This window comes from Mytilus californianus, unplaced genomic scaffold, assembly GCF_021869535.1.
Source record: "Mytilus californianus isolate M0D057914Y unplaced genomic scaffold, xbMytCali1.0.p SCAF_15, whole genome shotgun sequence".
Classification (NCBI taxonomy): domain Eukaryota; kingdom Metazoa; phylum Mollusca; class Bivalvia; order Mytilida; family Mytilidae; genus Mytilus; species Mytilus californianus.
In genome coordinates, this window is record NW_026262637.1 from 28,551,431 (window position 1) to 28,564,173 (window position 12,743).

Genomic DNA, 12,743 nt, shown 5'->3' on the forward strand with positions numbered 1-12,743 from the left:
TCGTTCTAACGAATCACCCCGAGTTTTTAGTCTAGTTCGTGTTGCTGAATCAATCTTGGTTTCGATGTAATGTTTTTGTGGACGGTTGTTTGATTTTTTCTTAGTTTTTCATTTGCCGATGGTCACCGGTTGTCTTATTTTCTTTAAATTTCTCTTTTTGACAGGTAATTGTTAATCAGCATGGTCCATACATTGATCTGAACCTAGACATTTGAAGAGAGAGCAAATGTAGACGTACACTTTTCAACAACAAAAACAATTGCTTTTAATTTCCCATCTTGAACCATAATGAATCTTGACGGAAACTCCACAATGTTCACAGTGGCCACAATTATTTGTATGATAGGGTATGCTTTTCCACTTTTGCCTTTTCGTCAGGTGTTTTACGATTTCTGATTGCACTTTCTTCAGACTGATGAAAACAAACGACAATAAACTGATTTTAGCCTGTACATAACAAATCACTTTTAGCACAAATGTATCGATCACATTTAGATATTTTCAATTTGATAATGTTCTTGGATGTTTAAAATGATCATAATTTTTGTATTTTACTTTGAGTCGATATTTGAAACAAACTGAAACCTAAATTTGTGAATAATATTAAATGGGATAATATAAAAACAATGGTTTACGACGTTGTTAATGGGCATTTATCTTGTTACACGATATTGTGAATTGCACAGAATATTGTGTGTAAACGGGCATTAGAATTTTACCAACTACAATGAAATATTAAAAATTTTATGTCGTATTTGTTTTAAAGCCCATAATAATTCTATACCTGAACGAATACATTTACAAAGTACAATTGCGAAATTGGTAAAAAATCAATTAAAAAGAGCAGAAGACTGGGTAAGTATGTTTCATTTGATGTATAAATAAGGAAATATATTTTGTAACGGTGAATGCTATCTACTTTACTTTGAGGATTAAATTTTATAGGTTTGATAATTCTCCGACATTTGCATTTTATTTGAACATTTATGCTCTACATGTAATGCTATTGGACGAAGACAAAAAAAACCAAAGGTTGAAAGATGAATGTGTAATGACTTTTGTTAACATCTAATATTACAACAACAAATTGCTGCAGAGGGCAGACCATCAAACATCTGGAAAGCTTAATTTTGAAATGACTACCTTGTTTGGTGAGGGTTATTTTGACAGAAGTAATGTTAATCTTTCTTAAATTTTTGTAATGAGATTTTAATGAGCAATATTTGAAAACTTGCCATGAAACCGGTAGTATTTATCAAAACCTTCGTATGCACATTAAACATTTTCCTTTTTCAGTTTCCTGTTTTTTATTCTTTTTTTGTTTCTCCTTTTTCGATATCATTCAAAAAGAATGACTGCTCATGTGCGATTTTAGTAGATAATGAAAAGGTCACCACAAATATGATAAATGCATCAATGCCTTTATCGCTTGTACCTTATGATATCTCCGTTTTTTTCAAGGAGCAAGACATTGTTTAAACTGCAAAATGCATGAAGATGGCGAAACCACAAATATTTATGACAAACATAAAGTTTTTGTTCGAGTGTATCAAGGTCATGCATTTTGGTTGCGCATAGTCTGTCCTAGGGCATTATAGATACGAGACGTCGATTACTTGTCACTATAGGTGACAAAATGCTGCACGACTATTTGTCATTTTGTGCGGTTTTTGGAAGCTGTAAGGTACCATAGGCGAAATTAAAAACATGTCATTATATTTGGCTGTAAAAATTTGCATATTAAAACATTTCTATTAAATTTTTACCATTTTCTGCAAAAGCTGTTTGACTGGTTAATATGCAAGATTAAGTCAATATAGATATTGCAAACAGTTATAAAGGAATGTTAACACATAAGCAATAGTTTGGGTACAGCGAGACCAAGCTTTTGCTTTTTAATTGAAAACAAACCATTACAATGATTGCAACACCTAGAGGAAATCAAATAATTAATTAGAATAGGCAACATGTCATATTTAATCATGTAAAGTCTGCAAAGACAGTGTTGTTGATCAGTCTTTGTTGGTCGATTTTGCTTGTCCAGAATCACATTTCATTTATGTTTTACATATATAGTAGAGTTAATAAATGAAGTGTTAGGTCAAGGCGATAGTAGTTTACCGATGTTCAAATCTCGTTAATCCTTTAAGAAGAGACAATTCAAGGTATCAAATAAAAACTGAGTGAGTCGCATGAACTCCAAAAGGAGCAACACCGTGGCGTGGACAGGATAAGCGTCTCCTGGTATGAATGCATCACTTGCAAAGTGAATCTTAAAATAACAGCACAACACTTGACTTGTCTTAAAATTGATGACAGGGTCCTGTTTTCTAGCTCTGGGGAAGTTTTAACTGAGTGGATTCCCAAAATCTGATATGACAGAAAAACGAAGGGTATGGGGTATCCATCCGTGACACAAAATCAGTACCTGCACAGCAAAAAAAAAAAAAAAACCCACACAAAAAGCAAACGAACAGCGCTTTTAAAACTTTTCCTCGAGTGTGACATCAACGAATTTGCACACCCATGAGCAACACGACGGATGCCACGTGTGGAGCAGGATCTGCTAACTCATTCCGGATCACCTGAGATCCCACCCTGTTTTGGTAGGGTTTGTGTTGCTCATGATTTAGTTTTTTGTGATATTTTTTGTAGACTGTTGTTTGTCTTTTATTCGTTTTTCGTTTTTTGCCATGGTGTTGTCAATTTGTCTTCGACTTTAGTATTCTCTGCCTACCTTGTACATGAGATACAAACTTGTAATTAGTTTACTTAACAAAGTCTTGTTTATCTTAAGCTTCATGGTGGAATCAAAGTTAATATATAGGCAAACAAAAAAGTAAGTTAATGGAAATCATGACCAAAAATATCTGAAAACGAAAAGACAAATAATCATTATGGAGGATTTTACTCAATCCTTGCTCTTTGTTTACGTCTTTGTTTCTTGTTTCTTTTATATGGTCCGCAGTTTGATATATGTTTTTAAACTGCTCTCCATTTGTTAAAAAAGATATTTCTTGACAAAGTTCTAAACCAAATAATATATAACGCAGACTCGTCAAGTCGCAGTCTGTAGTCTCTGATAAGTCAAGGACAGGTTCCGTGTACTCCTCTTGTATAAGGAAAAGGCACGAGGGCTAATGCTTCTGTCGAAATAATTATCTATATATTTATCATCATTTCATGGTTTGATAGACGTTTTTCATAAATAATGACACTTTTGTGACAAACTATGATATATGTTTTGGTCATGATTTTGAAACTAGCGATTGCAAATTATTAACTGGACAATAGAACATGATGGATATCATTTGTCACCTTACATAAACTTTTCATCGCTTTTTTTATGATTGGAACTTTGTTATACTAATCTTAACAGGTTTTTTTTTTAACAATTAATACAAAGGGTGTTTGCATAACAAAGTCAAAATTATTTGTCATCGTTTAATTTTGGGTCTTTAATGATCTTCGGCTTCGTACTTTCTTTGGCCTTTTTGCGCTTTTTATGGTTCGATCGTCGCTGTTGAGTCTTTTGTATACGCGACGCGCGTCTGGTGTGCAACATTTTAATCTTGGTGTCTATGATGAGTTTATCTAATATCATTCTGCAGAAGAGAGGCGAAAGATACCAAAATGACATTCAAACTATTACGTCGAAAATAAACTGACAACGCCATGGCTAAAAAAGAAAAAGACAAACAAACAACAGTACACATAACACAACATAGAAAACTAAAGACTGAGCAACACGAACCCCATCAAAAACTGGGGGTTGGTCTCAGGTGCTCCGGAAGGGTTAGCAGATCCCGATCCACATGCTGCACCCGTCGTGTTGCTCATGTTAGTACAAACCCGGTAATAAGTCTAAATCGGTAGGTCACATTCAGGAAATGGGGACGGGATTGTAGTTACGACCATTGGATCATATCCGTTATCACCTGTGAAACGGATATTCCATAGCGGTCAACTGACTCGTGATAGCGTCCGTAAAATTTACAGATTATGTGGGATATTGTTTTGTTTTGGAGTTAGTGAGTGTATTTTTATGCACTGTAATGTTTTGTTTTGTTGTTTTTTTTCACGATTTTACGCTTTCAGAAAAAGCTAGTCAAACATTCTTTGAAAATAAAATAAACACGGTTTACGATCTTCATTTTTCGGTGGAAGGGTAATTCCTAAAACACCGTGAAGAAAATAAAAGAAAGATCCATTCATTATTCATTGATCGTAGACATGCTTATAGTCCGATTTAACTAAGTGTGTTTGTTTGACCTACAGCGTAATTGAAGACCACAATTCAGAATTTTTGGTTGTTCATGCTCTTCAACTTCGTAATATTCGATTTGGTTGTGCAACTTTATTGATTCGAGTGCCTCTGATGAGTACGAAATGCGCATCTGGTGTACCAAATTATAACCCTGATATTTTGCATGTTTTTTCTGTAAAGTTGTTATTAGTTCTTGAAAACTTATGAATAATGCAAACATTTGTTATATTTCATGAGCTATTTAAAATTTGAATTGACTCTAAGGTATTTTTTTATTTGGAAAGGTATAAACGAGGTATATAGATAAAAAAGAATCACCACATTTCTAAAAACTAAACAGAAAGTGCAAAGATTGACGAAAAAAGTGTTCATTTGCGTATCATTTATAGTTTTATACGTAAATCAGGCCGTTGTCTTTCTCGTTTAAATTGTTTGACATTTGGCATTTTAAATGTGACTATATGGTATGGGTTTGATCATTGTTGAAGGCCGAACGATGAGTTTTAGTTTCTTACATTTATTTCATTTGGTCTCTGAAAGTAGTTGTCTCATTTTCAATCATACTTCCTTCTTATTTTTATGCTCATTTAGTCTTTTGAAAACGAGAAGCACGTCTGGCGTACAAAATTTCAAGCCTGGTATCTGTGATGAGTTAGTACAAACCCGTATGGATTCTTTGAGAGAAAAGGTCATTATGAGGTTTCATTTTTGTTATGAATAAGATAAACGACGATACCAAGCAGGACAATAAAAATAATACGACATAAGTACAATGGCATGGTCAAATGTAAAGATAGAAAGACAAACAATAATCAGAAAAACACATAAAAAAGTCGATCACGTATATTTGTTATTTAAGGAATGACTGTAATATGTTTTCTGTCTAAGAAGAAATAACATCAAAAATGTGGTGCACACTGAATAACCCGCGTAGCGGGTTATTTTAAAGTGTGCACCACATTTTTTATGTTATTTCGAATAGACAGAAAAAATATTACAGTCATTTCTTATAATTTAATTCTAAATTCCATTTTAAACCGGAGTAAACCATGAAAAAACGTTGATGACGTCACGGTCACATGACAAAATTATGTCTATGAGCTGATAAACAAAACAACGTCAGCCAATCAGAAGACGCGTTACATCCAAAATTATATTATATAGTTATAAACAATGTCATAATATCTGTTCCTATTGGAACAAATATTCTATACCCTATATTCCGTTTGGAACAAATACTGTAATATTTGTTCCAGGGGGAATTATATTACATATATTTCGACCATTTGGAACTTCTATTATGACGAAACTAATATTTCATGACAGACCGACACGAAGCCCTTAAAAACCTGGTATAGACACAGGTGTCCCGCACTGGTAAATTAGAGCCAACAGTAGTTTATCGATGTTATAATTCATGAACCAATTAAAAACATACATATCAAGATAAACTACAACCTGAGGGAGTCGCATGAACTTCAAAGGGAGAGAGACAGGGTGCTTTGACAAGGTAAACCTCTTGCTAAGCATGCATTTGTGCTCACCTCATATTACTCATATTAAAAACGATGTCGTCGTATTGAACGCATGGTTCTTGTTAAATATGCTTTTTGAATGATAGTAGGCTTTTTCATTAGGAATATCTCATGTTATCTTTATGTATCCGTTTTAGGACGACTTAAGACGGTAATTACAAGAGATTCAACCGCCTACACACACAAAAGAAAATTAATATTCCATAACTTTTTCATCCGCTGTAAAAATAACATGACTTAATTCTATTGCACATGTGTGATTATAGTTATTTTTATATATCCCAATTTTAAAAAAGGGTACAACTGGTTCAATGCTGCTACTGACGGACCATCAGTCATGATTCAATCCCCAGGGTATAACAAGTGGCTTGTACTGGCTTGAGTTAAACGATATGTTATGAAACTGTTCTTTTACTAAGTTTGCAATTTAACAGCCTGTTTTTTATGACTATTGTTTCAATATTTTGTTTAGAGTTGCAAGTGCACAGGTAATGTTGACAAAGAAAGATTCCTACTGTCCTATGTAGGACTTTATTAGTTGGTGTATGAATGCTCTCTCTCTCTATATATATATATATATAAGATAAGTTTTATAATTATTGAGAGATGGAGAATTTTAAATTTGCCACCACAATAGATTACCTCGACCTTTGTCATAAACTACCAAGGAAATGTGCCGCATAAAGTATTCGCAATCCGTTCTTTTCTCGTTTATGACATATTTAGTGTCGGGTCGGTCAGTGAGACAGAACTCAACAATATAATATAAAGAGATACGGACACAAGTAGGGGGTGATACTATTATTAGCTCAACTGGCCGAAAGGCCATGTGAGCTTTTCTCATCACTTGGCGTCCGTCGTCCGTCTGTTAGCTTTTAGAAAAATCGTTCTTCTCTGAAACTATTACCCTTAATTTAATTAAACTTGGCCCCATTATAGGGGAATCTAGTTTATAGAATGTGTCCGATTACCCCGCTTGTCAACCAAGATGGCCGTCATGGCTGCAAATTGAATTTTTGGGTAAAATGCAAGTTTTTTTTCTATTATCTTGAAAACCGACATGAGAAGAGAAAATCTGTCACGGGCAGAAATGTTGAGAAAGTTGATATCTAACTGCTGTCCAGTTATGTTAAAACTGTCAGACGACGTCTTATTATAGCGCTTATATGTCTAATTTTATTAATTATTTTGAAAATTAAATTAGATATAGAAAAATGTTCATTAGAAAAATGATTAGCAAGACAAGCTCTACAAATAAGTCAACACGGCTGAAATCATCAGACGACTCCTTATTGAAGATATTGCTCTTTAATGACGATTTTAACCATTTTGTTTATTGCGTTTTTGCCTTTTCATGATTATTTTTACCCCAAAAATGGCTATTGTTGAAGATGCAGGTGAGCGACACAGGCTCTTTAGAACTTCTAGTTGAATGTAAGATAAAGTTTAACATTGAAAACCACTTGTAAGCAGGGAAATAGGTATCAGGAAGATGAAATAAGTGAATCATTAAAACATCTTACTGACAGCTATACACACACGTTTATCGGAGGATGGTACTTATTTGTGTCTTGTTTCATTATTTTATGGTTATAATTTATTTCCTTTTAGAAACTTAATTATTATAAGGCGTCTTGGTGCAGTATGTTTTAAAGTTTAGAACTCTAATCAGTAAATCTTAATATTAGTATTATGACAGTATCAACATTTTCATCAGTACTATTGAGATTAATAGTGTATTAGATAAATTTAGATAACCAAGGTATTTTGTGATTTTGCTTTGGGGAATGGTGATATGAACCAGTATTATTACATAGGTATCATGTAACGTCGGGCTATTAAATATTGATATTAAATACTGATATGGTCCAGGCTTCGGGTCTTTTGTCAATTCCAGACACTTATTTCAAGCTTCAGGAAAGGTTACCATACTCTGAAGATCGGCGTGATGTTTGGTCCAGATCAATGCAAGATATCACATCAGTTTATGATCGGATGTGGAAAATAGTTTCAACATGTTTGCTCCGTGGCCTTTTTACTTTTTGTAGTACGCAGATGTTAGATATTAAACTATAACACATGCTAAGAGAAATTGCGCCACAAACCAAGATACAGGCATACTTGTATTTTAGTGTTTGCACCTGTATAGACAAAAATCAAATAAAGAATTCGGCTTACTTTCAAGTAAATAACACCCCATGATAATTTCTATTTTTTTCTGCTAGCTATAGTCTTTATGTTTGAAAAATCTAATTGCTTGACCTCTAAAGGTGGATATAAGTCATGTAGACGAAACGATTAGAAGTTGGATGACTGTGTTGCTCAATCTTCTTTTTTCTGTGTACTGTTTTGTTTATATGTTCGTCTTTTTTCTCCTTCTTCTGTTTATGGTTCTTGATTGCTCTGTTGGTATCTTCCCTTTTTTCAACACCGCAAGTACCGTATCCGGATACAATTACTCTCCTCATTAATAAGTTTTAACAGATCTTGTCTTTTTATTGGATCAGTGTGTTTCACATAACCATCAACCAACATCATCATCTCAAACATCAGTTTTAAGATTTAAGCATTTACAACGACATGTATTTTACACACAAAATAAAGTGTATATGATTACAAGCATGTGTAGTATGAAATATACTCGCTTTTGTAAACACGAAACAAATCATATGTACGTCGAGGATAAAGCATCTTTATCCCTTTTTTGTTAAGAAAACGTACAAGTGGTTCATTTTTCTATTTGGTTAGGTTTTGAATGTATATCACCGAATGAAAATTTTCGAAACCATTGAAGGTTTCTTTCTAGTTTCTGGTGTCGCGCCTGAAAACATCGGAAACAGGTTTCTTGCCTTTGTCATTTCGAAGAGATTGATTGTAATGTCTTCCTGGATATCGTTCTCCTGAAGTTTGTTTTTCATTTTTTTTCAGTTCAAAATGGATGACATTTGTTAATGGGCCTTCCCCAACATTTCTCATTGTGCAAACAATCGACACTTTGACAGTGATATTGTCCTTTCTTAAAATTAGTTCAACTTTGAAGCGAAGTCTTCAAAATTGGGTTGTGTAAAATAATATCACGTCTTCCCTTGTTAATGGTTTGATATGGACATTTGTGTGCTCTCAGACATCTTCGATAAATCATATGTAACCTCAGACTGATCCGCCATTGTTTGATAATGGATAATGTCGAGGCAATTGTTAAACACAAAATTAATAACAGAGAACTGATGTTAAAACAAAACAGAGAAGCCACTTTAACGGCATTAAAGCACTTTAATCGCAATGAAATAGCGCTACTGTGAGAAAGATATCAAAATCAATTAATGAAATATTTCATACGAAACATTTAGTAAGAAACATACTACCCTTGTAAGGAACAAGTTTAGGGAGGGAAAATGAACAGTCAGTAGGGAACTACCTTAATTACTTCATCATTTAAGGCTTTAATTCTAAGATATGTTAAAACTCCTCTTGTATATATTATCTATGAGGTAAATATCATTACCGAGCCACCCAAAAGCACACCAAAAGTAAGCTGAACATCCGATTTTATGCAAAACGAACACATTTTAAACATGCCCTAAACATGCCGATGCTATCCATTTATGAATTTTAATATATTGCAAACTTGGTTATTAATGCTGTTTCCTTTCTTTGTGTATTGAGTATCTTCAAAGAATGAAAATTCAACACGTAACTATTACTAAACTAGAATTTTAACATATATCATATACAACTAATGAAATTGTACTCTCCGGCTACTTGGTGCTTCCTATAACAACTGTATGGTTAAGCTCGTCTAGTGGCTTCTGTACTATGTATTCTTGAAAGAACGACTTATTAGCAGTGATATAACCCAGTGGTAATGAATTACAATCAAACGTAACAAAGTTGCAGCATTCAATTCAAGTGGAATTCGGATTAAAATGAAATTGTATTTTTTAGAAGCATTTTTATTGCCATGCTTATAGTAAAAAGCTCTAAAAAGTCCAATTATAAACCAAGCAAAAGAAACTTCTGAAATCACGGTTCTTCTCGAGTTTCCGTGGTACCAATATACATTTTTGTCACCAGCAAATTTTAGAATTTCTGGCTTAACCTAATTATACTAAAGATGAACTCAAAATGTAAGGCGCCATCTGATTGTAATTTTTATTTCTTAGTATTGACACCCATTTATAAAAAGCTTTTATCATTATTATTGCCGAAAACAGTAGAGCACGCATCAGAGCAATAAACATGCATTAAATGTTCTAAATGGAGTCATTAAGCCTATTAACCATGCAGTAAGTTTTGAAGTGCTCTCATCAAAGATTGCGCATATAACCATTTAATTTGCCGTATTTCATGCGTAATTTGACACAATAATCACGTCATATTTAGCTGTTTTAGACCATAATGTGTCTGTTTCCTGTAATCGGTTCCACAGATTCGCACCTGGCGTTGGTACATCATGTCGATGTAATCTCCCTATCCTGGAAAGGGTTCTATATTGTCAAAATAGGTTTAAGCGGTTGATCATAAAATTAATATTGCACAAAATGTGTGACAGTTTAAATGTATCTATTGTAAGTTTCACTTTTTATTTATTTTGTCGTTATATTTTATAATATATTCAAGTGTCAGTCATTTATATAGGGTAGTTACCTACTGTCTTTGAACTTTTATCTCAAACAGAAATCAACTAATAAATAAAAAATCATCATTTATCATAAATTGTAAAAAGATTAAATCTGCAGTGGTTATTTATTTTGCCGTATTACAAAAAAAGTAAATATACAAAAACAAAAATATGAATAGACATGACTATCGTTTCTCACCAAAGCCTGTTTTCTTTTTATTTTGCTCGCTAATTTGGTTTTTTCATTTTTTAAGTAATTGATAGTTATATGGAAAGCCTAAATATCAGAAATTTATACACAGACATAAAAATGATAAGTCAAAGAGACGCGGAAGGTTCCAAAGAGATAGTCAAAATCACAAGTCGAAAACGAACCGACAATGCCATGGCAAAAAAACGAAAAACTAGCAAAAGGCAAACAACAGGCTACACAAAACAACATAGAAAACTAAAGACTGAGCAACAAGAACCCCATCAAAAAATTATTGAAAGCAGAATGTTGTCGATAGAATATCTGTTATCTCAATAATATAATTTGATTTTCTTGTAAAAAGTAACAATACACAAATGTGGAAACAGAATACATGTCAGAGAGACAAACAACAGGATGGCGAAAAAAGAGACAAACAGACAAAAAAGTCCACAAAACAATGCACTGAAAACGAAAAATTAAGTGACTGGAATTCAAACAAAAACAGCTGACAACACAGGTGCTCCGGAATGGTAATTATCAGTATCTATTTTTGTTAATTCTTCCACGAGATTGTTTTACTTAAACAGTTCACATGCTACATGTGCATGTAAACAGTGAAACGAAGATGATTTTTCTTTGCAGATCCCAACATGAATATATTGTGTTCTACATATGAATCAAAAGAAGAATGGGATAGTGTCAGTGAAACAGTATCACATCACAAAGATGCAAAAATAGAGGGCAGACAGTCTTCAATAATGAAAAGGCATCCATACAATAGATACCCATGTAGCTGTAATTTATCAAATGTCTAAACAAGTTGTGGTGTTTAAGGGTATAACCGTTTTGACAATGCATGTTGATTGGCTACGTTGAGCCACATGATCAATACCGTCACGCGCTACGATAGCATCCTTTCAACGACAGTTCGCTGTAATTGTCCATAGACTGCGTTTTAAACGAACGTTTTTACCACCTGTGTAAAAGGACCCCTGTCTTATATGATCAGTATTTATTTTAATGAATGTTACTTTATAAATTACCTTAATATAAAACAACTTGTCTAACTTGACATTTATCATGAACTATACAGTCTTCTTTTACTTGTTGATATGAATGCAATATTTTTATATGTTTAAACATGACTATTATGCTATATTTTAAGCACAAAGCCGGAACCTGTAAATTAGAACACATTGTCCTTATTTAGTCTTCTCCTCGCACGTCACTTAAAACAACTTTGACTGTAGATAACGTTTAAGAAGATATCAAACAATACATTGATTGCTATCTCTGTGATGTTGCATGAAATAATTTATGTAGTGTTACAACTGATATTGAGATGAAATAGAGATATTAGTTTTGTTATCAAATCTAGTACCATGAACTGTCAAATGTGGCTTGCAAATAGTTATGCAGTATTGTGTTACTCAACTTTCTGTTTTGATTTTCGTTCAGATTCAGATTTAACAATTATCTAACAAATATATCAATAAGGATATTTATACTTATGAAACAAGTGCTAAAATAATAATCCATAATTCAAATCAAGTATGATTATTTTCGTCCAATTTTACAATTGGCATCCATATTAAACTTTTCGATACCTTTTGTGCATTCGTTAAAGAATCCCTGTTCTTTTTTTAACTTTTATGTATCGGTTTTCAATTTAGCTTTCCGTTTTTAGAATTATGATAATGATGTTTGAAAGAAGTCAATTGTAATAACAATTTACATAAATATACAAGTGGAAAATAGTGAAAATAAATGAATAAATTTGAATAATTTTTATGAATGAAGAAAATGACCTAGATTCATGATAGGGAAATAATCAACCTTTTACTAGGAGTATAATGTAAAATTTACAATTCTAATTTTATGAGAAACTAAATAAAATTGTGGTTAACAATACATAAACAGCAGCTTGCCTACTGGCTTGAGTATTTATGTTTACAATATTGTTATTCATTAATTCTAATAAAATTCAAAATATTTACACAATCACTCATGGCACTCTTTAACTATTTGCAGAATTCGAAATGGAATCTAGATATATGCAAGAAGTTAAAACACCTACAGCTATATGGACACATAACACATTGAGTGGAAGGTACAGTTTATATTAAC

The 12,743-nt window shown here is 32.9% G+C and overlaps 1 long non-coding RNA gene across 3 annotated transcripts in view; it reads left to right on the forward strand.

The window, feature by feature from the left end:
• The window catches only part of LOC127725812 (uncharacterized), a 76,706-nt gene that overhangs the window by 13,760 nt on the left and 50,203 nt on the right, over window positions 1-12,743 (forward strand). The window contains exon 2 of one of the 3 annotated variants that reach the window (XR_007993203.1): window positions 12,648-12,726. This is a non-coding gene — a long non-coding RNA (uncharacterized LOC127725812). Of the gene's footprint in view, window positions 1-12,332; window positions 12,727-12,743 lie in introns of those variants that run through there. The other 2 variants (XR_007993205.1, XR_007993202.1) reach the window with 2 other exon arrangements.